Source organism: Theropithecus gelada, chromosome 14, assembly GCF_003255815.1.
Source record: "Theropithecus gelada isolate Dixy chromosome 14, Tgel_1.0, whole genome shotgun sequence".
Classification (NCBI taxonomy): domain Eukaryota; kingdom Metazoa; phylum Chordata; class Mammalia; order Primates; family Cercopithecidae; genus Theropithecus; species Theropithecus gelada.
Genome location: NC_037682.1, coordinates 75,855,530 through 75,883,354, shown reverse-complemented (window position 1 = coordinate 75,883,354; position 27,825 = coordinate 75,855,530). Strand labels below are relative to the sequence as shown.

The window sequence follows — 27,825 nt, the reverse complement described above, 5'->3', positions numbered from 1 at the left end:
GTTGCAGGAGTCTTGCAGTCCAGCTGAAGCTGAACTGCAAGGCACTATGGGAATAAATTTTCTTGGCCCCAGGAATCTGTGTCACCAACAGAGAACACATGTCACAGTGTCAGCTGGCCCTTAACCAACCTTCCCACCTCTGGTTACATGATGGTAACTATCCAGAATGAATTTATTGAGAATTCTGCTTCAGAGGAGGTTATTAACCACAGTAAGGTCTCCATTATAAGAACTGGATCAGTTAGCATGGCCCATGCGATTACCATGTTATTAAAAGACTTGAGGGATTAACTTGCCTTTGTAGATGTTGATAATGGTGAATTGAAGGGTGTGAGACAATGGATCTTAAACAAGGCAGTCTTTTCTTGAAACTGCCAAATAGTGTTTCCAGCAAAGATTATCTCATCTCTGCAAACTCCAACCTAGTGATTATCACATCAGGTGCATGCCAGGAAAAAGGTGAAACACTTTAATTTAGTCAGTCTAAATGTGGCCATCTTTAAATTAATGATTTCTAATATTACCCAATATAGTCCTGCTGCAAACTGATAGTTTCCAGTCCGGTGGATATCTTAAGTTATGTAGCTTGGAAGTTGAGTACATTTTCCAAAACCCATATTATTGGAAATGGCTATAATCTGGACACTGCCTATTTCCATTTCTTGACTGTGCAAATGCTTGGAATCCACTCTGGAAGCTGCCATGGGTGGATCTTTGGAGAGCATAGGGACTCAAATGTTCCTGTGTGGAGTGCAGTGAACATTACTGGTATCCCTCTGAAGGATCTGAACTCAGAGGAATTAATCAAAATCTGGAGCAAGGGGGAAAATGTCCACAAAGAAGTGATTGCCAGTGCCTATGAAATTATGAAAATGAAAGGTTATACTTCTTGGGCCATTGGCCCATCTGTAACTGATTGAACGGAAAGTATTTTAGGGAATCCAAGGAGAGTACATTCAGTTTCCACATAATTAAGAGCCTCTGTGGAATGAATGAAGTATTCCTCAGTGTTCCTTGTATCTAGAAGAGAATGGTCTTGCAGACCTTACACAGGTAAAGCTGACCCTTGAAGAGGCGGCCCATTTGTAAAGGAGCACTTTACAAACACTTTGGGAATTCAGAAGAAGCTCAAGCTTTAAAGTTGTGTAAAGCTGTCATTCCGAAATTATTGAAGAAGAGAAATAGTAGTTATGGGATTATATATAAACCTTTTGAATAAATTTAAATCCCTAAAAATTGGAAACAGGAAAGGGGCTAGAGTGACTGCCCTGTTTATTTTGCCTCTATCTCTTTTATTATTAGCATCCAGATGCTGAATGATACTTATTTCTTACACTTCCTAAGCGACTGCATCAAAGAAGGTGTTTTTGATACCTCTAGTGTGCCAGTACTTGCTTTGCATGTATATGCAGTTACCATTTGGTCCAAAAGAACGTATGATCTCGGTATTTATTGTAATACAGAAATCCTAATTCTTTTAAGTACATTCTAATATTTTTTGGTCTGATGGGCTTATATTATACTCATCTATATACTCTTTTTAGAAGTTGTTACTTTCTCTACAATGTAAAAATGAAAGTACACGTAAAGAAAAAAAGTGAGTCTGAATCCTGACTCTGTTGTTTGTTATTGTGAATTTCAGCAATTTCTTTAACTTCTCTGTGTTTCAGTTTTCTTATCAATAAAATGATGACTGTGTCTACTTATAGGGCTGTTATGAGGAGAAATTGATAACACATGTGGTGTTTAGTATAACATTTGGCACATGGAAGGACTTGATAAATGTTGCCTATTATTTTTTTTGTTGCTGCTGCTGCTGTTGTTTTTGTTGATAAAGCACTTGTAAGACCATTCTGCAGAAATGAAGGTAGGCTTATTTGTGTTGCCCTAGAAAATGCTATTAGAACCAAAAGAGGCATCATCTAAAAGCAAGAGTTCATAACAGGCTTAGTTTCAAATACTGTTTCTACCATATATCACCTAACTGATCTTGAACATGTCACTCAACCTTACCCAGTCTCCATTTTCTAATGTTACTGAGCACCTAATGTGTCTGCTCACTGTGCTAAGCACTGTGGGTAGAGTGAAAAGGCCTTGTGTCACTGCATTGTCATTACTCAGGCAGGAGCCAGCTGACCATCTGCCGGCATTTAGAGGGCTTGGGAGAAAGCATTCCTGCAAAGGATGGAATTTTTTATTAAATCTACAAGGATGCTATAAAGAATCTTTGTTTCTGCTCTTGAAAATGTTGGAAATGAAATTTGTTCTCACTTTCAAATTGTCTTCATCTGATATGGCACAAGGCTGGTCCTCACATGGGCTTGCATTCAAAAGTATTTCCCTTGAAATAGTACCTGCCTTTTGAGGGTGACTGGATTCCTTTATTTCTCAAAGGTTAAGAAGATGAAAAGTATGGCTTTGGAACCAGCAAGAGGCTTGAACCCTGCTTTACCATCAACTAGATGTGCAAACTTTGGACAAGTACTTAGCTTCCCCAAACTAAGTCTTCTCATTTATAAAATGGAGCCAATGACTCCTGCTTCAAAGGATTGTTATGGGGGTTAAATGTGCCAAGGGGTGTAGAGCACCATCATGGTGCCTGACACACAGCAAGTGGTTGTGCCTTCTTTGACAGTGCCACAACAGTCCCAGTGCTCAAGGCTCTAAGAACGAGCCTCAACTCTAAGAGGAATGGGCATTGGCCTTTTGGTCATCATCCCATCTCCTCAACTGTGTAACATTGTGCAGCTCCTGCCAGATAAAAACTGACCTAAAGTTCATTTCCCACAACTCTAGTCCCTCCTCACACTCTATGGTACCTAGAGGTCTAGTGTCCTCATGCTTTTACTTGTCTGTCCTTCAATGAAAGAAATCAGATGAAGGAGTTCACACTGAGGTTGAATGTTAGGAAACAGGCAAAGCATTATTTCAACTAACTATATCGAGAGTTTCATAGTATATCTACCAAGCTTGAGTCCAAAACAGTGAATCTCAAATGGTAGAATTATAGGATTTCCAGTAAACCTTCTGAGGAAAGAATTTCAGAAACATCATGAGTGCTTCATAGGATTATTCATTTATACATCTCAAAGATGGCTACATAAGGCTGTGATCTTCTCAATGTCAAACCCAAGTCTTATTTTTATTGATCTCGGTACATGACATGACACAGCCCCTGGCACATTGTAGGTGTTCAATAAATGTGGACTAGATGGTCTTGAGGCCATATCAGATGGACAAATATATTTCTTAGCCCATCTATTACTGTTAAACACAACCACAAACCATCTATAAAACTCTTGGGATGGGAGAGTTGGAAGACATAGAAGTATTTTGCTTTAGTGTTAAGGATAGAGGAAATAACAGCTCCTCTAGAAATGCCCTGTAACTGGGGAGAATTTCATAGAAGAAGTAGGATTTGAATTGAACTTCCCAAGGCAAGGGTGGCAGCAGGACATGTGGCTACCAAGAAGAGTGTTCACAGGCAAGTAGACAGATGGAAGTTCAAAAGCTACTAGTAAAGTGTGTTGATGACAAGTTCTAGGTAGAAACTAGCTTGTTTTGAAAACCTGTACCCCAGCGGTTGTCTTCATTTTAGTTTCCTTTGAACACTTTAAACACTTCTCCCACATTTTTCTCTCACACTTCTACAAACTTGCAGTCCTCTGTCTCTGCCACATATATAGCAGGGGAAAAAATGAGGCTCTCTTTCCTTTTTCTCTGTTATACTAGTTTCCTCTAATCTTTTGCTCAGTAATATATCACAGAACAACTTTCAGCTCATTAGCTGACAACTTTAATGTTGTTCTTTTAGAATGGTCAAAGATTTACTCTTTTCCCTGATAGCCAACAATACATATGGCTTTAATGTCCCTTTTCACATTTCCTGAGGCTAAAATTTTCACAACATTTAACTCAAATTTAAACTTCCTAAAACTATTTTGGAAAAAAGAACCAGGAAGATTTATTTTAACATTATTTTTCTTAATCAAAACAGCAAATGTCATGAATTGTACACACTAAACATACTTTTTAGTGAGGAAATACTCATCTAGAAAAAAATTGAAATTGTACATGCTATTTACATTAAACAGTAGAAATCAAAATTTTCTCTTAGTGGTATTAAAAATGGTATTAGGGTGAACCATATGGAATTGCCATTTTTGTAGGTCAAGTTAAATATTGTCAACTTTGTGTGGTTCAACCTAATACAGACTCTTGGATAGAGGTTACAGCCGTAGATTATACTAAGAAAAGAGTCTTCAAATAATTTAGTCCAGAAAAAATTGAATTTATTGGTTTGCTGATTTGAAAGGGGTGCTTAAACAAAGCAGAAGTATTGTTCAGTTTCCCATAGTAAAAGCAAAAGCTATCATTCATTGAGTGGATTTTCATTTGCATCACCTTATTGAGTTCTCAATATAACTCTGCAACCATTTTGAAGTAGATATTCCTATCATCACTTCATAGATGTGCAGAGTCGAAATTCCAAACCTGAGTCTGCTGGACAAAACCCACACTCTTTCCCTTCTATTACACTACCTCAGAGACTTAATACAAAAGATAAACCACTTCTCCAAAATACAATACCAATTAGCGTCAGGACCTGGAATTATGGGTACATATTGAGTTCTTTGCATAGAAAGCTTGACTTTCTACAGTTAGGCCTTTGAGATAAAATTCTGTAAATTAAGAGGTCATCTTATATATACTGAGCTCCTCAAGAACAGAGGCTGTGTGTAAATAATCTTTGAATCTGTGGGACATGGCACAGAACCTATTGTAAATCATAAACAAACATAGTAAATCACAAGTAAATGTTTCTAGAATGAATGAGTAAACAAAAGAATCACTTTTGCATGGGAAAAGGCACAATAGGCTCATAGCTCTTTGCAGAATCAAACGTTTTACAGTATATAGGTATTTTAAAACAAGATAGGATCACAGAATCATAACTCCGAATGGAATATCAGAGTCCCTCTTGCACAATATTTGTTTATTTGATGTTTGTTTAATAAATGAAGGAACTAAAGCACAAAATTCCAAAGCTAAATGGTGACAGAAGCCAGAGCCAAATCCACCGAGCCTTCTTGAAAATATACCTATCCCTGGATTTTTCTTCCTTTAAGGGACATAAACGTGCTAAGGTATTATCTACTCATCAATAATTACCAAAATTATTTATATTTTTATACACAGCATATATACATATACATACACATAAATAATTGCAGCACAATTTACTTTCTTTGGGGAAATACTTGTTTTTATTGCACACAGCATTTGATAAATAACATTAGCCAGGAACTTCTAGGTGTCAGAAAGAAGGTGGCTAAATACAAGTTGTTTTGGTTGAAAATCACACCCATTCACTAATCCTCAGGTGGACTTGTGCTCAGGAAGAATAATTTACCTTGTCAAACACTCCCAAGCCCCATAAAAAGAGAAAAGAAGGCTGAATTTGTATGCATACAACAGATACCTTAACACACATTATCCTGGAAAACACATTGTAGATTATACATTTTGTTGGTGAGTGATTTATGCTTTCTATGCATAGTTATTTGCTTAGTCTCCTATTCATCCAAAAATCCATACGTTTTCCTGGTTTACCTGACTTTCTCATTATGCATAATTTTGAAGAGAAGCAATATTTAGCAACAATGCAGTCTCTGCAAATGGGTGGCATGCATGCGTCTGTCTTCTAATATAATATTCATGGTTTTCACATCTCCAAATGTGAATTTTCCCCTTAGTGCTTCTTCAGCCCATATTTTGTATCTTAGGGCTATGCCAAAATTGAAACATTTCCATACTTATTTCATACTTTTAAGAGGGAACAAAATATTGGCAAAGGATGGGTAAGATATGGAGGTTACAAGGCAGATGATATAAACCTTGAGCTACGCACATACCCAAAAGCCCAAAGTTGAGCTATTGTTGACTGACTGGTTCTAGGCAAGGAATAAGGGTCAGATCAGGAGCAAATATAGAATCTAGAACATTCAGTTTATAATGATGATATTTAGAAGGGGGTTGAACATTCAGTTGATTCTTTGATTTGCAGCAGGTCTCTATATTAGACAGGAACGAGTGGATTTTAAAGAAGCTCCAGAGACCTATAAATCCTAAAGAGCTTCTCCAGAAGCCCTACATAGAAAAACCCTAACTTGAGGCTTGTCCTTGACTTAGAGTCCCAGAACATTAAGTATAAGCAACACAGCCTAAGATAGAATTTCAAAATGCTAGCACAGATAATTTTGCTATTTTAGCTTTCAGGAGCAAGCTCCTCTGGCTTGCCTGTATTTGACAACTAACCCAGTGTTTTAGCTGTATTGACAGTGGAACAAGACAGATTTATTTTTATAAGCCTAATTATGAGACTCTCACAGCATGTCAGTTTGGACTTCTAAAGGATAACACAATTCCAGAAATTTAGGTGGTAAACAGTCAGTCATAGGCTGTCTTCCCAATAAAGCAGGATAAATCAACCAGGGAAGAGAAGAGAGGATGCAGCAGGAAAGTAGAGGCAGATCACTCAGAGGGAGGTGGTAAGAAAAAGCAAATGAGACCAGCTGCGGGAGGAGGAAATAGATGCAGCCCAGCCGCAGAGGAAAGGTAAGGAAGGGAGAAGTGAAGGGAATCTAGTCACAGACGCAGAGAGACAGATCAGGAGAGGATCACAGAGGTGAGATCCTGCGGGGAGAACGTGAGGAAAAGGGGAGGGCATAATAGAGAGGAAAAACACTGAGAATCAAGGCACCATACCTTTGCAGAGCAGTGTGCAGTGTATGGTATACAGTGTACAGTGCAGTGTACGTGGCAACTCTTCCAGGTGGTAGGAGTTTAACAAAAGAGAAAACAATGCAATAGGAAACTGCATGCAGTTCAAACTTGGAAAGGGAAAAGATGGAGGATGATGATTTTAAAGAATGCAGAATTGTAAATTTGTTTGAGTTCTTTGTAGGTTCTGGATATTAGCCCTTTGTCAGATGAGTAGATTGCAAAAATTTTCTCCCATTCTGTAGGTTGCCTGTTCACTCTGATGGTAGTTTCTTTTGCTGTGCAGAAGCTCTTTAGTTTAATGAGATCCCATTTGTCAATTTTGGCTTTTGCTGCCGTTGCTTTTGGTGTTTTAGACATGAAGTCTTTGCCCATGCCTATGTCCTGAATGGTACTACCTAGGTTTTCCTCTAGGATTTTTATGGTATTAGGTCTAACATTTAAGTCTCTAATCCATCTTGAATTAATTTTCGTATAAGGAGTAAGGAAAGGATCCAGTTTCAGCTTTCTACTTATGGCTAGCCAATTTTCCCAGCACCATTTATTAAATAGGGAATCCTTTCCCCATTTCTTGTTTTTCTCAGGTTTGTCAAAGATCAGATGGCTGTAGATGTGTGGTATTATTTCTGAGGACTCTGTTCTGTTCCATTGGTCTATATCTCTGTTTTGGTACCAGTACCATGCTGTTTTGGTTACTGTAGCCTTGTAGTATAGTTTGAAGTCAGGTAGCGTGATGCCTCCAGCTTTGTTCTTTTGACTTAGGATTGTCTTGGAGATGCGGGCTCTTTTTTGGTTCCATATGAACTTTAAAGCAGTTTTTTTCCAATTCTGTGAAGAAACTCATTGGTAGCTTGATGGGGATGGCATTGAATCTATAAATTACCTTGGGCAGTATGGCCATTTTCACGATATTGATTCTTCCTATCCATGAGCATGGTATGTTCTTCCATTTGTTTGTGTCCTCTTTGATTTCACTGAGCAGTGGTTTGTAGTTCTCCTTGAAGAGGTCCTTTACATCCCTTGTAAGTTGGATTCCTAGGTATTTGATTCTCTTTGAAGCAATTGTGAATGGAAGTTCATTCCTGATTTGGCTCTCTGTTTGTCTGTTACTGGTGTATAAGAATGCTTGTGATTTTTGCACATTAATTTTGTATCCTGAGACTTTGCTGAAGTTGCTTATCAGCTTAAGGAGATTTTGGGCCGAGACAATGGGGTTTTCTAAATATACAATCATGTCATCTGCAAACAGGGACAATTGGACTTCTTCTTTTCCTAACTGAATACCCTTGATTTCTTTCTCTTGCCTGATTGCCCTAATTTACAAGAAAAAAAACAAACAACCCCATCAAAAAGTGGGCAAAGGATATGAACAGACATTTCTCAAAAGAAGACATTCATACAGCCAACAGACACATGAAAAAATGCTCATCATCACTGGCCATCAGAGAAATGCAAATCAAAACCACAATGAGATACCATCTCACACCAGTTAGAATGGCGATCATTAAAAAGTCAGGAAACAACAGGTGCTGGAGAGGATGTGGAGAAATAGGAACACTTTTACACTGTTGGTGGGATTGTAAACTAGTTCAACCATTATGGAAAACAGTATGGCGATTCCTCAAGGATCTAGAACTAGATGTACCATATGACCCAGCCATCCCATTACTGGGGATATACCCAAAGGATTATAAATTATGCTGCTATAAAGACACATGCACACGTATGTTTATTGCAGCACTATTCACAATAGCAAAGACTTGGAATCAACCCAAATGTCCATCAGTGACAGATTGGATTAAGAAAATGTGGCATATATACACCATGGAATACTATGCAGCCATAAAAAAGGATGAGTTTGTGTCCTTTGTAGGGACATGGATGCAGCTGGAATCCATCATTCTTAGCAAACTATCACAAGAACAGAAAACCAAACACCGCATGTTCTCACTCATAGGTGGGAACTGAACAATGAGATCACTTGGACTCAGGAAGGGAAACATCACACACCGGGGCCTATCATGGGGAGGTGGGAGGGGGGAGGGATTGCATTGGGAGTTGTACCTGATGTAAATGACGAGTTGATGGGTGCAGCACACCAACAAGGCACAAGTATACATATGTAACAAACCTGCACGTTATGCATATGTACCCTACAACTTACAGTATAATAATAATAAATTAAAAAAAAAAAGAATGCAGAATTATATGTTTGGTTTCATGGAACTCCCCATGCCAAGAGCAGCAAGGGCTAGTCATATATATTTTATTCTGATGCTGGCAACTGTTAGTACAGTGAATGAAGTTTGAGAGTTCCAGGTCCCCTGTTTCAGGCAGCCTCCAGTGCTTCTTCCCCTTCTGGATGACTGCTGCCTTTGTGCTTACTGACTTAGTGCCTCTTGGTCTCACAAGATGTGGCAGAGCCCATCACTGATCAGAGCCTGCAGCCAGCCTCTCACAGAACTGGCCCCAGTATAGGCTGAAGCATAGTTCAAGGAAAGAGCTGGGTGAGGAGACACTGAACTTGGCCACAGGAATATTAAAAGGATTTGACGTTAAAATGCTCTGGGGGATTGTTGTGTTCTCTGTAATACCCAAAGTGGCAGAGCTGTTGAGGAAAGCTGGTCCCTGCACTGATCAAGCTTGTCCTGAAGAAACAGGGAAACAGCCCCTGGAGATGAGACTACAATATGCCTGGAGGGGGCTGTTTACTGAGATGGAAAAGCAAAGATGGAAAAGCAAAGTGGCCCATTGTGACGACAGGCACTAGCAGGAGCTGAGGCTGCTGTGAGAAGGCATGTGATATTATGGGGAAGGGAATGTGTATGAGTGGGGGGCAGAAGTAGATTTGGAAGCACATAGCAACATTGGTGGCTGTCAGAGACAGAAGTGTTACCTGCATCCCTAAGGCTGGAGACAGCAGGTATTGTAAGAGAAGAGGGAAGATTAAGTAGGAGAAAAAGGACACAGGACACAGTGTGTGTGCCACACAGACCAGATCTCTTATCTTAGCTCTGCTACTTTCAAAGCATCTAATCTTTCTGTGCCTCAGTTTCCCCATCTTAAAGTTGACCTCAGCAAAGTTCTTGGGAGGATTAACAATAACAAGCCTAATACAATACCCTTTTGTTCAGTATTCAGTAACTAGTATTATCTTTATTAGTGATCTCCTTCCACACTTAAATTGTTGGTCACAGTTTGAAAGTCAATTGACTAGATTTCTTCCCTCTTTATTCCCTCTCTCCTTTTCTTTTCTGTTCTCCTTTCTGATTCGCTTTCCCCATCCTTCCTATCATTTGCTGAGCATTTACTTTGTGCTAGGAACTGAACAATAGCAGTGGAACTTTGTTTCTTGATGATTTTATCTACTGAAGGTATTGTGACTTTGCAGCTCCCTTCTTATCTGAAGCTCTGGCAACTAACCATGGAAACTCACACCTTGCTGAAGAGTTGTTTTCTGCAGGGAGCAGCATTCTGTGTGCTAAATTGGGAGGCTGGAAAGCGGGTATTGGTTAGTAATTAGAAAAGATTTAAATTACTGAAAATACCTCCCTGCCTGTGTAAATGGAAAATTTTTCTGATGCTTACAATATCCACTTGGGACTGATAGTGAAAGATTCAGCACAGCCTTGACTACTTTTATGAAGTCTTGATATATGCTTGAGAGAACAAAGGAAAGTGATGAAGGAGAGGTAATTCCAGAGGATGGTCACTCTGTCTCACTCCTGATTGTATGGAGTTTATCTTTTCAGGAGAGTTTTGAAATGATTCTGTTGCTGCTTCTAGTTCTCCCAAATGTCTAGAAGCATTTTATGAAATCAATAATGCTTAGAGTTAAGGCCCTATTTATGTGGTCTGCCTAACACAACAGTCAACATTCAAGATGGCAACTCCAGTGTAGAGAACTCTACCCTTTAAGGTGGCAAAGTTGGTTGCCACCTTCCAGGGTCCTGCCTGTTTGCTACATTATTCTCCTCGCTTTACTTTCTTTTCTAGTTTACATTGTTTTCACTGTTAGACACTGAAATTGACCATGAAATCCTTGGTGAGCTGATTAATAATTCCTCTTTAGAGGAACAGGAGTCTTTGTGAACCTTAAAGCTTCTTCAGAGTTGAGGAAGAGATTCATCAAGTACATAAAGCTGTAGTCACCCTCAATAATAATTTATGAGGACAGCAATTTGTGCCACATCCTGGGAAAACAAGAAGACTAAAACAGTGTCTGACACTGCCTTCTTGGAGCTTATAGTCTAGTTATTGATATTTATTCATTAAAAAGATAAATAGAAAAAGAAAGCAAATCACAGCACATCATGTGTTATTATAGGATCATTCTTTAAAACAATGACTACATACGGAGGTAAACATGAATGTTTTGCACTCACTGACAGGAACCAGGCACTATCCTAGACATTGGGAATGTAACTGGGGATATGTAAATATATGTACGGAAAGTGTATAGAGTTCATTTGCCTAGTTTATTATCAGTGGTTACCTGAAGGTTACGATAGAAAGATGTTCACAGTTTACTTGTTGTTCTTTTGTATTGTTTTAGTTGTTTAAAATGAGCTTGCATTATTTCTCACCTTAGAAATAGTAACGAAAGAGTAAAGGAGGACCAAAATTCATGTAATGCTGCCAGGTTGTGGAGCTGATGGCCAAGTCAGTGTCACAGACCATCATGATTACAGGAGGTCTGGGAAGATAGAACCTGACCTGGACAAGAGAGAAGGCCAAGACTTCAAAGAATCCAGGAAAACAGGAAGTAAAATGAGGAGGAGGAAGTTAGGCCCAAGAGAACATTAGGATAGGGATGGACATGAAGCTTCTGGCAGCAGCAGAGGGTTTGCTTAGGAGAGGAGGTGTGTAATGTAGGACACCGAACTCTAGCATTCTCATCTGGACTCTACTACAAATACACTGAGTGACCTTGGAAAATAACTTCATTCCCTGCGCCTCACTCTTTCCACCAATGATATGGGAGGACTGGATAGAACCCACTCTAATGCTCCTTCATATCAGAGAAGTCTCTGGTCTTAAAAAGACTAGAGAGGGTTATGGTAAAAGCTGCATTGTGAAAGGGCTTAAATATACAGCTAAGAAATTTGCACATAATTTACAAGCAGTTAGGAACACTGATGAACATGAGCATCTGTGGCATCTATAAAATGTGAAAGGCGGTATTTAGAGAAAAGTAGAATGGTTGTGATATACAAGATGACCATCAAGGTATTGAGAGTAGATGAAAGGAAGGGGGAGGATGGGAGAGAGACAGAGATTGGAGGAAAAGCAAACATCAATTAGAAGTCTATCACATGGTAATAAGTTATAATATCATGCTATATCAAAAAATATGTCAAAAAGAACAATATTATATATCAAAAACATTATGATATATAAAAAATCATAAAGTCAGGATATATCAAAAATAAATCCAGAATTATAGAGGAAAAAAAAAATATATATATATATAAAGGAGAAGGTCTCCTGCACAGAATAATACCAGCTAATAATTCTAGAAGAAATAAAGAATTGTAAAATAAGCATTTTTTAACCCGCAACAAAATAACTGTTTCAAGAAAGCTAATCCATAGATGCTAAAAAAAATTAGGGGTTAAAGTTTACTGGAAAAAAGATATTTACATGGTCTCAAACCACCTTATAGATTGTTATTTGCAAAATAGAAAGGTGCCTTTTGAATGAAGGGATCTGGTGGTCCATATATTTTGAGCCTCCTGCTATGACATAGTAAGAAATACACAGCGTTACACATTGGATTTTGCTAAAAATGTTTTACCTGATTCTGATTGGGAAGAGACAATCAGACAAATTCAAAATGCAGAACACTCTATAAGCATCTGACTGAAATTTTTTAAGAAAAGAGTAAATTTTGTTTAAAGAAAAATGTAGGTAATGTTCTAGACTAATAATGACTAAAGACATAATAACAACCAAATGCAATGCATAAAACTTGATCAAATCCTGGAGTTAAGAAAAAAATCTTGGCCGGGCGCGGTGGCTCAAGCCTGTAATCCCAGCACTTTGGGAGGCCGAGACGGGCGGATCACGAGGTCAGGAGATCGAGACCACCCTGGCGAACACGGTGAAACCCCGTCTCTACTAAAAAATACAAAAAACTAGCCGGGCGAGGTGGCGGGCGCCTGTGGTCCCAGCTACTCGGGAGGCTGAGGCAGGAGAATGGCGTGAACCCGGGAAGCAGAGCTTGCAGTGAGCCGAGATCGCGCCACTGCACTCCATCCAGTCTGGGAGACAGAGCCAGACTCCGTCTCTAAAAAAAAAAAAAAAAAAAAGAAAAGAAAAAGATCTGTAAAAGACATTTGGAGAATAACTGAGGAAATATGAATAGGTACAATATATTAAATGGTATAAAATATTAGTTTTGTTGGTTTTCTTTGGAGTAATAATGGCATTGTGGTTATACAGAAAATATCTTTACACTGAGAAGATGCCTTGCTGATATGTTAGGCTGAAAGTGGAATAATGTCTGCAACATATTTCAAATGGTTCAGAAAAAGTGTGTGTGTGTGTGTGTGTGTGTGTGTGTGTGTGTGTGTCTTCTGATAGGCAGATAGGTAGATAAGTGGAGAGAGACAGAAGGAGGAAGAGGGAGAACAAATGTACCTAAATGTTAAGAACTGTTGAATCTTTATGAATTTTTATTATAAAGTTTTCTATAATTTGAAATTTTTCAAAATAAACAGGAAACAGCCTGTTTCAATAGTTTAGATCAATGCTTAGAACTAGCATAGTAAATTAGAAAGGAAAAAACAAAAGCAAAAGATATTTTGAAGAGAAATAGTTTAATAAATATTACTTCTCATTCGTAGTGGTGAATACAAGTTGATTTTCAAGCATCTCTGTTTATTCAGATCTCCTGCTCTTGATTTGACTGATTGCAGTTGGGAAGATTTTGACTTCCCAAAAATATTTGACTGATTGCAATTGGGAAGATCTGACTAAAGTAATTGAGAAGAGGGTACTTAAGAGTTCTTGACACAGTTTGCCTAAACTCACAAAACCTGTTTCTTGGGAGCTTTTAGGCAATGAGATGATTAACTTATTTTTAGGTGAGGAATAAGTCAAAGAAATACTAAGATGTAATTATGGGCAACAGCCAGATGCCAAGATACACATAAGCCCAAACACAAAAGAATGTCATTATCTTGAGGAGCTATGATGAAAAAAACATCAGGTGAGTCCCGCATGCAGCAGCCAGAGTTTGAGTTTTGTAGTAACAGATTTTGACCAAGATTGATTCCATTAGTATCCTATTCCTGCTCAAGCCTTTCAGATGCTTTAGGAGTGGACTGTTTGACAGATATGTCTCTGGAGACAGCACTATTCCTTCCTTTAAAATTGATTCCAAAGCTTATGAACAAGATTAACTGTGTATGAGGAAAAAAGGAAACAAGAACCCTTTTCACCTACATTACAATCTCACTCAGATTAGTTTATGTAAACTAAAACAAATTAGTGAATATTATAGGATATGTAGAAATGAACATCCTTATTGCTTTCAAATCTGTATACTATTTAGACAAATTCCTAGTTAATAACTTTGACCCAGAACTTAGCCAACTGAACTTGTTTGAACAAAGTAATAAGGTTCACTGGGAATTAGGGTATTTATGTGAAAAATGGTATTGATTCAGTATTTCTTTTTGCAGGTGTTATTGCACTTTTGGAAGGACATTTTTTCACTGTGCCTGATTGTGCTACAGTTTGCAAAACATTTAACATGCGTGCGCCTTCTACAATTAATGCCAATGCTGACTCCTGACTTGGACATTTTAACAACAAAAAATACCATCCCCCCTCACAAATGGACACATTTTCATACCCAGTTCAGAACTACTGTTAGATTCTAAGTCACTTAGGGCTGAACCATTGCTTTCTTCACCAATCCATCCCCCAAAAATAGCACAATGACTGGCACAAAGAAGGCATTCAGTTAATATTTATTGAATGGATTAATGCAATGTTTGAAAATTTGAATACTCTAGGACTCATGTTTTCTATAAATATTACTGTATTTTTAATTTACCTACATAGCCCCTTTTGTCTTTTATTGCTAAGGTAGCACAAACCTCAAATTCAGTTGTTAAAATTTTTTTGTATGACTTTTAAAATTGTTATAGTACCACAGGTTTACTTAAAAATATTCACATACTGTTAAAGGCTATAAAATGAAGTGTAACCCATTCTCTCCTCTTCAGCATTTCTCCCCTCCCCACCATGATACCATAGCCCCTTAAAGCCTCTGTTATCAATTCGTTGTGTAACATTGGAGGCATTCTCTATAAGATCATTCATACTTTTCTTTTTTGAAACAAATGGAGTTATATATACATATAGTTCTACAACTTGCTTTTCTTTAATTTAGCAATAGATCATGACTTTTTTTAGTTTCAAAATATTAGACATGTATGCTATTGCTTTTAATGATTGCATAGTATTCCATTATATGAATAGTTCATTATCTAGTTAATCAATTTATTATTGATAGTGTTTTAACAGTAGATTAAATAGTGATATTTTAATATCTGAGGCCCAGAAATCACTAAAAAAAACAAGTTGATAAAAAGAATAACAGAGCACTTTCAGTTAGTCCACTGATTCAAAAGGGAGAACATGTTGAACAAATTCAGAAGGCTTTTTTCTTACCACCATCCACCAGAGAAAGGATCTCAGCTTCAAATTTAACCCTAACCAAAGGGAATCCATCAGTCTAGCAGCACACACACATCTTATCTCAGGATAGAACATTTGGTGGGTGAAGTGAGAAGCCACAAAGCAGATCTTGAAGGATAGGAATTTAGCCTTCCAGCCCAGAGTCTGACACTGCCTGAACAGTTTAAAGGCTTGGATGATGTGGAGGTGGTTGTTTAACAATGTTTGCAAGGACATTTAAGGCATATTGGGTGCTTCAAGGAACATATTGGTTGCTCTACAATATATTTTTTTTTAATTAGCCAGGCATAGTGGTGCATGTCATGTCACTGCACTCTAGCCTGAGAGACAGAGTAAGACCCTGTCTCAAAAAAAGTCTTGGGCCTCACCCTCAAAGATGCTGAATCAGTGAGTTCAGTTTCATCAACTATTCTCCCCGTAGAGGAAAAATGCCTTCTGAAAAGGACTGGCTCATAACAAGTGCACAATAACTGGTTGTCAAATAAATTTTAATGATTTAAATAAAGCTATGTGATTTAACAATTATAATCATTCATTAGTTTAAGGAATATTGTTGAACATCTACATCGCATACTCAGCACTAAAAGTGTGGAGTTAAAAGAGACAGTCAAAGTCCCTACTTACGGGAAACTTCTCTTGGGGTGGGTGAGATAATAAATAGAATAACATGTGGGTCTAAATTCTGTAAGAAAGTAAAACTGGGTGAGTTAGAGATAGGCTGGGAGGCTACTTTAAATGTGATTGTCAGCAAAGAGCTCTTTGCGGAATTGACATTTGAGCTAACACTTATGAAAATAAGTTGTCAAAGATGAGAAAAGCTAGGTAAGAGCACTCCAGTCAGAGGGACCACTGACACAAATTCTGTAAGACTGGAGAAAACTTGGACTGATGCAAAACAGAAGGAAGGCCCTTGTGGCCAGCAAACAGTAAAGTAGGCAGCGTGGAATAGGATGGAATAAGACGGATAGGCAGAGTCCGAGGAAAGGAGTTTAAATTTCATGCAAAGCCTAACAAGGAGCCAAAAGAAAGATTTTAGCAGAAGAGAGGCATGATCTGATATACAGTTTGAGATCATTCTAGCTGCTGAGTCAAAAAGGGATAAAGGAGGGTTGGAGGAGTGGGCCACAAAGAGAATGGAGGGACCATCAAGACTACTGTAGTATTCCCAGGGAAAATGAGTTTGGCCTAGAGGGATGGGGTGGAGTTAGAGAAAAGTGGAATTGGAATATGGCTATGAACTAAGGGATTGCATGGGGAGGTGGAAGGGGAAGAAATGAATGGAGGTTCTTGATTCAGTGGTTTGAGAGGAGAATGGTGGTAGTACTGTTTGCTGGAAATGAGAAAACTCTTGAGAAACATGTTTGGGAGAAATTTTGAGTTTGATTTTGAGTATGATGGGTTTGAAAAGTCTTACACATCTATCTGCAGATGACAAGTAAGCAGAAAGATTAACAAGTCTAGACTTAAGGTAAAAATCAGAGCTTGGAGATAGTAGTATCACCTTGTATTTGTATAATATTTTTATAAGGTTTCAACTATTTCTTGTTTATATATTCTTACAAAGATAGTTAACTTTTTACTTGAAATGCATAAATTCTAGATGTTACTGTCTTTCAGCCTTTAGTAAGCTGGGTTTGGATAGCCAAATTATACTTTATTATTTTCATTTAAGGATTCCAAAATATTCATCCCTCTAGAAATGACCTGGTAAGCCAAAACATTTTTAAAGGTCTAAGTTTTTTTTCTAACTATAAGCCTGTTTTTGCATCAGGAAGCCAAATTTAAAGGGAAGTTAATGTTTAACTGCTAAGATACATAAATATTCAATATCGGTTTTTCACTTTGCCTCTGCTCCAGGATTCTAGTCTTGAGCTGTAATGCATATACTGTCAGAAATATTACCACTCTTCACAAAGTACAACAGCCTCCAGGAGGAGAAGGGAACTTAATTAGAATTTTCCATTTCAAATACAATTTATAGTACATTCACTCTGAAACATGCTGGAGGGTGTTTGAAAAGTTTAATGCATAATGATCTGTTTGTCTCAAGTTGTCAACAAAATACACATGGAGCATAGAATGTATTTGTTGATTAAGCACTAGAAGAGACCTCTGAGATTTAGTGTGAAGCTCTCTTTCTAGATAAAGAAACTGAGGCCCAGAGAGATGAAGGGACTTCTCAAAGTCAAATAAGCTAACAGCGCGACCAGAACTCAGGACTCGTAACTCCTAGGATTGTGCTTTTTTGTTTTAGTGCCTACAACCCTAGCACTTTTCCCTGGTCAAATGAGCCTGCACTGAGATAATTTTATACTCTTCCAAGTCATCCACGTTGTGTATGTCAGGAGAGGGTTCAACAATAGCTAATAGTTATATGCCCTTACTAGATGCCAGTCACTGTTCTAAGTGCTTTACATGTATTAACTAATCTAACCTTATAGCAACTCTATGACGTGGTACTCTTATTATCCCCATCTTGTATATCAAGCTTCTTCTACATCTGGGTCTAATTTGACCATGGTACTGACCATAGGAATATGAAATCTAAAATGATTTTGAACATTGGACACTTCTCTAAGCTTCAGGTAGATATTTTCCAACTGTCTGCAAAACTGTAGATATCCAACAGACATAGCAAAGTCAACATGTCTAAGACAAAATACATTATCCTCTCACCCAAACCCACTCTCCATTCTGTGTTCCCATCTTGATTGATGGTATCATCACACCTCCAATCATCCTAAAGCTTTTTGACACCTTCCTTATCTCCCATTTTCAATCTGCTCAACACTGTAAATATTATTTAAACTCTATTTGGCTTCCAGAAGTATTTGAGGAGAACAGCTGCATAGAACCTTCCTCTGTTTTTCTCTCTCATACCTGCGCTGCATCTCCCATCCTCAATTCCACCCTCATTTGCCTAATTTGGGCCTCAATTATCTGTATCATTGGTAATACTTCAATAGTCTCCCATCTGGTTATCTGCTGGGATAGTTCCTTTCCTGAACTCACTTAGTTCATTAACCCCAGTTTCTCACTGTTGCCAGAGTTGTTCTCCCATAAACACATGTCCTATTGTGTTAAATGCTTCTGTAAAACCCTTCCATAGCCTCTTATTGACAAAACTTCTTACCCTGGCATTCAAGGTCTACTTCTGCTGGCAGCATTTTTTCTTTCTCTCTTTCTATGTTCTATGTCAGCCATCAGACTGCTCACAAATCAACATCAAATGTGATATTTACAGTTTCTCTGTTACCCGCATAAGTATGTGATAAGATCATTTAATACATGTGAATGTGTTTGTTCTATTTGTTTATGTATCACCTTGTTCAGTAACAAATGTGAGGTAGGAAAACAGTTTATTAACTATAAAATACTTTTGAGATGTTATTTTTAAGCCATAGAAATAATTAAATTTACAACACAAGGGACCCTAGAGATGGTGCGGCCCAGCACCTTCACTTTTCAGAGCAGCTCATTAGCTGGCTTGAATAAGTTGATGGCAGAGTTGGCAACAAAACTTACATTTTCGCTTCATTGCATCTCATCACTTCAGGAAAAATGAAAATAGATTTTTTTTCCCTCTTGGGAAAGAATGGGAGCCTTCTACATGTATTTAATACACTCATAATATACATCTGTTCATCTTACTATCCGTAGTCTCTCTGAATAAAGTAGAAATCATTTGGATCCTACCCCAGTTTCTTCCCTGCTGCCCCCTGCCACCTTCCACCCAGACCCCCAACTGTGAAATTATTGGCTTGAAACAGTCCCCTATGTTCTGTACCTGACTCATTTTAATTGAAATGTGGTGCCAATTATCTAGCCTTTTCCCATTTGGTTACCCCTTTGTGGGTTTTTTTCGCAGTTAATAATTCTGTTAAATTTGTAATTCTTAGCTACTTTTATCCTAAGACAGCCTTCTCTGAAACATATTCTTTGGTTTTATTATTGCTGATAAAAGTCAGTTAAAAGTCCTGGTTACATGGATAATGGATATGCTATAATACAGATAGCAACTATTTAGTAAGTACCTACCATGTACCAAGTATTATTTTAAGCATTTTATTTGCTTAAACTCGAACAATCCTGATAACAGCCTAACAAAAGAAGGGTTCACATCTTTTGGTGCATATGAGGAAACAAGTTCAAAGAGATTAAGGAATTTACCCAAAGTCATAGAGCTGGTAAGGGAAGGGACCAAGATTTGAATCCTGGCTTTCCCAGGTCTAAATCCAACATTCTTCCATGACACTGCTTTCAGAGCAGGCAGATGACATGAGCTGTAACGGAAAACTTTGGCAGCCATGAGCATTTGCTCTGCCTTCTGAGCAGCATCTCCAAGGGGGTCCATCCAGCCTCAGATTCTTGCAACCAGGCTGGCCATAAGCACATGCTTCCTGCACATTCTCTTCCTGTGCATTCTCTCTACCTGTAAGCACTCCTGGGGCACAAGAGTGATGTTAAAATAATATTTCTCAATTTTAAGCTGAGGAATGACTCCTCATTATGGTCAAATATACTAATGGCTTATCATGCCCTGGATCACCAGATCCTTGAGAGGCTATGTCATGGTTAAGAATGAAGATGCTTAAACCGCACTGCCTGGGTTTCATTCCTGACTTTGCCATATGTTAGCAATGTACCCTTGGACAAGTTACTTAATCTGTGCCTCAGTTACCACCTCTGTAAAATGGGGATTGTTGTGTGTTCTTACTTTACACAGTTATTATGAGGGCTAAGGGAATTTCTGTATATGAAATGCTTACAACAGTGCCTGGCACATATTAAGTGTTATATACATCTCAGCTACCATCATCACCATCATCACCATCATCATCATCATCATCATCTTTTTCTTCATCACTTCTTTCTCACATTTGTTCCTCCAGTATCTGCCCTTCAGTAACAACTGTTTCCTGTTCTTCAGATGTGCAGGCCCTCTCTCACCTACAGCCCTCCATATGTGCCTCTCTCTCTGCCTGGGATACTCTTGCCACTAGTCTCCTCACCCTACTCTCCCCATCTGTGAGAACCTTCACCCATCCTCACCTTGCTAACATTCACGACCTCATCTCAATGTCACTGTCTCCAGGAAACCTTATTCCTCCTCATCCCTTGGTAGGAATGCCTCTTCTGTACCATAGAATTCTGACCTTTTCTTGTGCTAGCACTTACCGCCCAGTATTTAATCATGTGTTTAGCTGTCACTGTCCTCCACTGAACAGCACATTGCTTAACAATGGCTATGTGTCACTCTAGTTCAGTCTTCCTTTAAATTGGAAAGTGAAATAACTAAGTGGATACTTTTTTAAAAACAAATTTATTTCAATACTGTGTTTATCTCTAGGCACTATAGAAGGCACACATTAAAAGATAGTACAGTGAGTCATAGGGTGAGCATCCATATTGTCATATTTGATCTCACATTCACTTATCTGAGTCTCTAATGAGATATTACACGATATCAAGATGCTGGAAATAACACCCATAAGAGATAACAAAAAACGGAATTTAGAAACCAGGGAACGAGAGTTCCCTGACACTGGAGGTATGCAAGCAGAAGCAAATGGTCACTTGGTGAGAACGATATGAAGAGATGGGGAAGGGAGTGGGATCACTTCCTGGAAAAGTGAAAAATGCATTCACATATTAGGATCATATAGAAGAAGAAATATTGTTTTCTGAGCTGTCAGAGGGCAGAACTGAAACCAAGAGGTGGAAAGAAAGATTCAACACAAAGAACTGTTTTGTTTTTTGTTTGTTTGTTTTAATCACTGTAGCTCACCCAAATAGAATGGATTTTCCTAAAAGACAGTGAGTTCTTCATTAGTGTTGATCCATGGAGGTTAGATGATCATTTGCCTGGGATAATGCGAGAATATATTATTCACTCACCCACTTGCTTATTCACTTACTCTCCTCTTTTGTTCTTGTGCACCTATTACTTGCCTGACCCTATGCCAGGAACACAAGTTCCAGTAAGCAGAGATCTGACTTTTAAGGAGCTTATAAATAGATACATTACACAACTCAGGTTTTTAAGTCTTTAAGAACTAGAATTGAGTCTTTAAGAACTAGAAGTTTTCCAGATGAGGAAAGAGTGAGAAGCAATGTTCTAGATATGGAAAATAGCATGTGCATAGATGCAGAAATGGCTGAATCAGAGAAATTTTAAAAAGTCAACATAGTGAGGGACAAGGGTATAAGAATATGTTTGAATCAGCCTAACAATATACACTGGGGTTGAAGAAGATCACAAGACTTCCTCTATTTTTGAAATCCTCTGATTCTGATATCATTCATTCTATAGTACTAAGAAACAGACAAATATTTCCAGAGAATCGTCATTTATTCAGGGAACCCCTGGAGCCCCAGGCCAAGGCCCCTAGTGGCAGAAGTAGCAAATATAATGATATCTTTTAAAAACAAAAAGAAAAAAAGATTGACCTTGGGGATGGTAAACCACTCATATTCACATTAGGATCTGAAAAACAACAGCAGCAACACAACTAGAAGTCAACTAAAAGTTCCCAAATTTCTATTCATTACCAACATTATTGGGCAAAGGATGCCAAAACATATGGAAGATAAATTTTTTTTTTTTTTTTTTTTTTTTTGAGAAGGAGTCTCGCTCTATCGCCAAGGCTGGAGTGCAGTGGCATGATCTCGGCTCACTGCAAGCTCCACCTCCCGGGTTCATGCCATTCTCCTGCCTCAGCCTCCCAAGTAGCTGGTACTACAGGCGACCGCCACTGTGCCTGGCTAATTTTTTTTTTTGTATTTTTAGTAAAAACGAGGTTTCACCGTGTTAACCAGGATGGTCTCGATCTCCTGAGACCTTGATCCACCCGCCTTGGCCTCCCAAAGTGCTGGGATTACATGTGTGAGCACCATGACCGGCCGGAATATAAATATTTTAATGATCCAATGCAAGTCATATACATAAAGAGGTAGCAATAAATGAAATTGTTCTAGCTTGACAATGCCTTTTACCTTAGCCCTACATGATCTAATCATTGTAAGTTGGGCCATAATTTCTAGATCAGGTTGCTTTTGGGCCACTGCAGAGCAGAGTGGCAAAACACACAATCATTTGCTGCCAGTTTCAGGGAGCTTGACTTATGCTCTTGAAAGACAGGTTTCAGAACTGGAATCTTGTAGGCGTAGACCCTCGGAATTAGACAGGATACTAAATTACAGTGTAAATTGGTAGTTAAGAACTCAGGAGTATTACATTATTTTAAATCCTTAGCCTCTTTCCACCATATAAATTTGAGTAAGTCAGTGAGTCTCTGAGTCTAGTTTTCTTATCAGTAAAATATGAAAAATAATCCCACCCTCCTGAGGATTAAATGAGATAACATATAAATATCTCTTATGTACATACCTGATGCTCAATTAATGTTAATTATTATTATTAATCTCAACAATAATTAGTGGCATCCAATCTTTGAGAATGTATGCTTCAAGAAAAGAATTTTTCTCGGAGAGAAGAGGACTCTAAACAGAACTTGAGAATCCATGTATCCAGATGAAAAAGTTCAAACTGAAGCAAAATAATAATAACAATAATAATAAATATATGAGGCTGTGTCACACTTGGTATTTTAAAATGTCATATCAATGATGTAAACTGTGAATACTTTTGAAAATGTTATTTGTGCAAGGTTTACTGATTAAAAACTCAAACCTCAGGGAAAGAAATAAGAATCAAAGTGATCTTGAAAAATCTGAATGACTGGAGAAGAACATGTTTGCTAAAACCAGGGAAGAAATCAATAGGAACAAGGGCACTATGATATTGTTCGGGATAACAGCAGCAACACACCTCTTCAAAAATGCAGAGGCCCATGTAAATTTGGGCCTAAAAGGAACAAGATTGTATTATTGGTCCAGTGAAAAAGAAACAAACTCACAGAGCATATCTGCTAAACTAGAAGGAACTCTGGGCTTGGCAAGAGGTGCTCTTGGCTGGTCCTATCTCTATGCTAACTTCAGTATGACTTTGGGCCAGTCCCTTCTTTTATGGGGTTCATCTCTAATGTATAAGTGCTAGATAAACAAGTTTCTAAGGCTTTTCTAGTCCTAAAATGTTGTGTTCCTCTTTTTTAAAAAAGCATGAAGTAACTAATATATCACACTCTGTGTTGGTTAATTTCCATTAGATTTAATTCATCACTTATAATCACAGCTCTTTGAAGAAATGCTAAAACAATAATAATAGATACTGTTTACTGAATGCCTGTTTGTACCTGCAACAGCCCTGATAGGTAGGTAGGTAGGTATACTCATTTTATTGAGAAGAAAGCTAAAGTTCAAAGAAGTTAAGTGACTTCCCCAAGTTATCTAGGTAACCTAAGTAGACTTGAGATTTAACCCGTTTTGTCTAACTGCAAATCTTTTGTTCCTTCCCATTTGTCCATGTACTTTCCTTAATGCACTGAAAAAAAATTCAGAGGATGACTAGGAATGATGAAACATGTAGAAATCTTATGCTGTAAAGGAAACGTCCAAGAAAGTTTGGCTGTTCACTTGGTTCTCAGATCAAACATCAAAGTATATTCCAATTGATTAAGGATTAAATGGCTAAAGATTAAACTATAGTTTGCTACAGGAAAACATGGGTAATTTGTTAAATATATTGATGAAGAGAAGTTATAATCTAAAACTCAAGAGCCAAAAAAGAAAAGGAAATTAAATAAGACTTCACTAAATATTTAAAAACTCACTCTATGATAGGAAGTAATGTACAAAAGAAAAGTCAAAATACAACAGTACAAATAACAAACTAAGAATATTTGCAATCATTACCTAAGAAGGAGCAATAACATTCTTCATTTGCAGATAATGTTTTGAAAGAGCAAACTGCCTAAACAACAAAAACAAAATAAATAAAAAGGGATTTTATGTAAAAAAAAAGTTCACATATCCAATAAACATAGAAGACGACGCTTAACCTTATAATTGAAGAAACGCAAAATTTAAAAATAAAATTGTTTACCTATCAGAATGGAAAGTCAAATGTTGAAGTATATGTAACTATTACAAGAGTGTGAGGAAGTTGAAAATCATATATTATTTGTGGGCATGTAAATTAATACTACACTTTTACAGGCAGTCTGGCAATACCTATCAAAATTTCACATTCATACTCTTTACTCAACAGCTTACTGTTAGATGATATTTATTACTTCGTTGTTTATAATAGCAAAATAGTGAAGCTACCTAGCTATCAGCCATGCTACTGGTAAAACAAATTGTTTTTCATTGAATAATAGAACACTCATAGCTATTAAAAAGAATGAGATTAATGGGAAGAAATATGTAAATTAGAAAGCTCGCTAAGGTATATTAGTAAGTGGAAAAAATCAAGGTGTAGAACATGATCTTATTTGTATAAAATTTTAAATTATCTATTTTATAAACTGGCTTATATTCATAACAAAAATAATTAGTAGTATATACAAGAAGCCATTAACATGGTTACCTTTGTAGAGAATAATAAGAGGTAGGGGAGCCTTTTATTTGTATGTCTTTTCATTGTGCCTTACTTACGATATATGGACATGATGTGTGTATATTAATTTTATTTTTCATATCAATACATTATCTGGGCAATTGGATTATGGCCTTTTTTTGTTTTCTTATTAGTTTCTATATGTTTAATGAATAAATAATTATTTTGAAAATGTACAATAGCAAATTTTAAAAAACAAGTAATGTATATACCCTTTCACCAAGAAGTCTTTCCAGGAAATTTATCCTTCAGAAACACTTTTATAAGTGTTTATAGTAGCAGAAAAACTGGAAACAACCGTAACCACATCAAGAGGGATCTCACTGAAAAGTGCTGGCACATCCGTAACATAGAATACTAGGCTTTCATTAAAAAGGTAGAGTGATATGAGGTGATATGATAATGAAAGATGTCCAAGATACATTGCTCAATGAAAAGCAAAACAAAAGCTGTCAAATTATATATGATATGACCTATTCAGTTAAGTAAAAAGGCAATAATATATTAAAATATGTATGTAAGGAGAGCAAGAGAAATGGAGATAAAGTCATGTGCTTGCATGTGCATATAGTGAATCTTTAAAAAGTACACACAAGCTGGAGGAGGAGGAGGAAGGAGGCGGGAAGAGGAGTTGCTGGAGGAAAGGCCAGTGCAGCCGTCGCACCGGTCCTGGGCGAGGAAGTGGAGCCCGGCCGCCTTCGGAGACGGGCTCTTCCTGTGTTGCCCAAGCGGGTCTTGAGCTCCTGGGCTCAAGTGATCTGCCCACCTCGACCTCCCAAAGTGCTAGGATTACAGGCGTGAGCCACCACGCCTGGCCGACCATCTCATTCCATCATGACAGAAGTGAATCCCCTCCATTTTGATCCCTTGGATTAGGTAACTAGTCGTAATGAAGAAAATAGTCTTAAAACCTTCTGGAAATCTTTTAACTTGAATAAAAGTGAAAAATAAACTGATTTCATGGTAGTACAACAACCATCGCTAGCCAGTGACTTTGGAAAGATAATTCCTTATTTGGTAGCTGCTATGATAAAGATACAGCCAGCTGCGATATCAACAGGGAAGATGAAAAAGGCGGGAAAAAAAACAGATCAAAAAGCAAAAGTTTGATGGGTACGTTAAAAAGGCGGCTTTCTGCCAAACAGAAGCCAAAAGGCAAGGTGGGCATACCCTCTGGGAGCTCTGCCGATGAGGACACCTTCTCCTCCTCCTCAGCACCGATAATCTTTAAAGACATGAGAGCTCAGAGGCCGATAAGGCCACCTGCCTCTGCAGCCATCACTGCAGTCCCATGCCGTGGCCTCTTCAGCCCACAAACTCTGAGGAGACGTCCATCAAGATGGAGGTGAGAGTCAAGATCACTCTTCCAGCCCGAGTCCACCCCTGAATGGCGTCCGGAAGGATTTCCACGACCTTCAGTCTGAGACCACATGCCAGGAACAAGCCAATTCACTGAAAAGCTCGGCTTCTCAGAACGGAGACCTGTATCTTCGCCTGGATGAACATGTGCCTGTCGTTATTGGACTTCTGCCTCAGGACTACATTCAGTATACTGTGCCTTTAGATGAGAGGATGTGTCCTTTGGAAGGATCACGTAGCTATTGTCTGGACAGTTCTTCTGCCATGGAAGTCTCTGTGGTTCCTCCTCAAGTGGAAGGGCGCTCTTTCCCTGAAGATGAGAGTCAGGTAGTCCAGGACCTAGTTGTTGCCCCAGAGATCTTTGTGGATCAGTCCATAAATGGGTTGTTGACTGGCACTACGGGAGTCATGTTGCAGAGCCCGAGAGTGGGTCATGATGATGTCCCTCCACTCTCACCATTGCTACTTCCAATGCAGAATAATCAAATCCAAAGGAACTTCAGTGGACTTACTGGCACAGAAGCCCACGTAACTGAAAGTATGCTGTGTCATCTGAATTTTGATCTTAACTCTGCTCGTGGTGTTGCAAGAGTTTATGTCTCAGTGCAAAGCAGTGGTCCCATGGTAGTGACAAGTCTTACAGAGGAGCTGAAAAAACTTGCAAAACAAGGATGGTACTGGGGACCAATCACATGTTGGGAGGCAGAAGGGAAGCTAGCAAGTGTGCCAGATGGTTCTTTCCTTGATCAGGACAGTTCTGAAGAGTGTTATCTTTTAAGCTTGAGCTTTCGCTCCCATGGTGAAACACTTCACACTAGAATTGAGCACTCAAATGGTAGGTTTAGCTTTTATGAACAGCCAGGTGTGGAAGGGCATACATCCATAGTTGATCTAACTGAGCATTCCATCAAGGACTCTGAAAATGGAGCTTTTTGTTATTCAAGGTCTCAGGTTCCTGGATCTGCAACTTACCTTGTCAGACTGGCCAAGTCAGTGTCTTGGTTCATGCAGGTGCACTTGTTGCAATACCTGTGTCGTTTTGTTATATGTCAGTATACCAGAATAGACTTAAGTCGGAAACTGCCTTTGCCAAACAAAATGAAGGATTATTTACAGGAGAAGCACTACTGAAAGATTGAGAACCCTGCGTCTTGCACTTTGGGAATAAGAAAAAGAGATCGAAGTACAGTTTACAAACTTTCATTGCCATCAAAATCTTTTGCTGCCACAACTATTTCAGTTTTATGTGTAAAAGAGTCATCAGCAGTGGTTCACGCTGTAATCCCAGTACTTTGGGAGGCTGAAGCAGGCGGATCATGAAGTCAAAAGATTGAGACCATCCTGGCCAACATGGTGAAACCCTGTCTCTACTAAAAATACAAAAATGGGCATGGTGGTGAGTGCCTGTAGTCCCAGCTACTCAGGAGGCTGAGGCAGGAGAATTGCTTGAA

The 27,825-nt window shown here is 38.3% G+C and overlaps 1 protein-coding gene and 1 pseudogene across 11 annotated transcripts in view; both read left to right on the top strand.

The window, feature by feature from the left end:
- Positions 1–27,825, top strand: part of DLG2 (discs large MAGUK scaffold protein 2) — a 2,171,029-nt gene that overhangs the window by 1,805,626 nt on the left and 337,578 nt on the right. The gene's annotated exons all lie outside the window — the stretch shown is intronic.
- Positions 675–27,505, top strand: LOC112607258 (annotated as a pseudogene).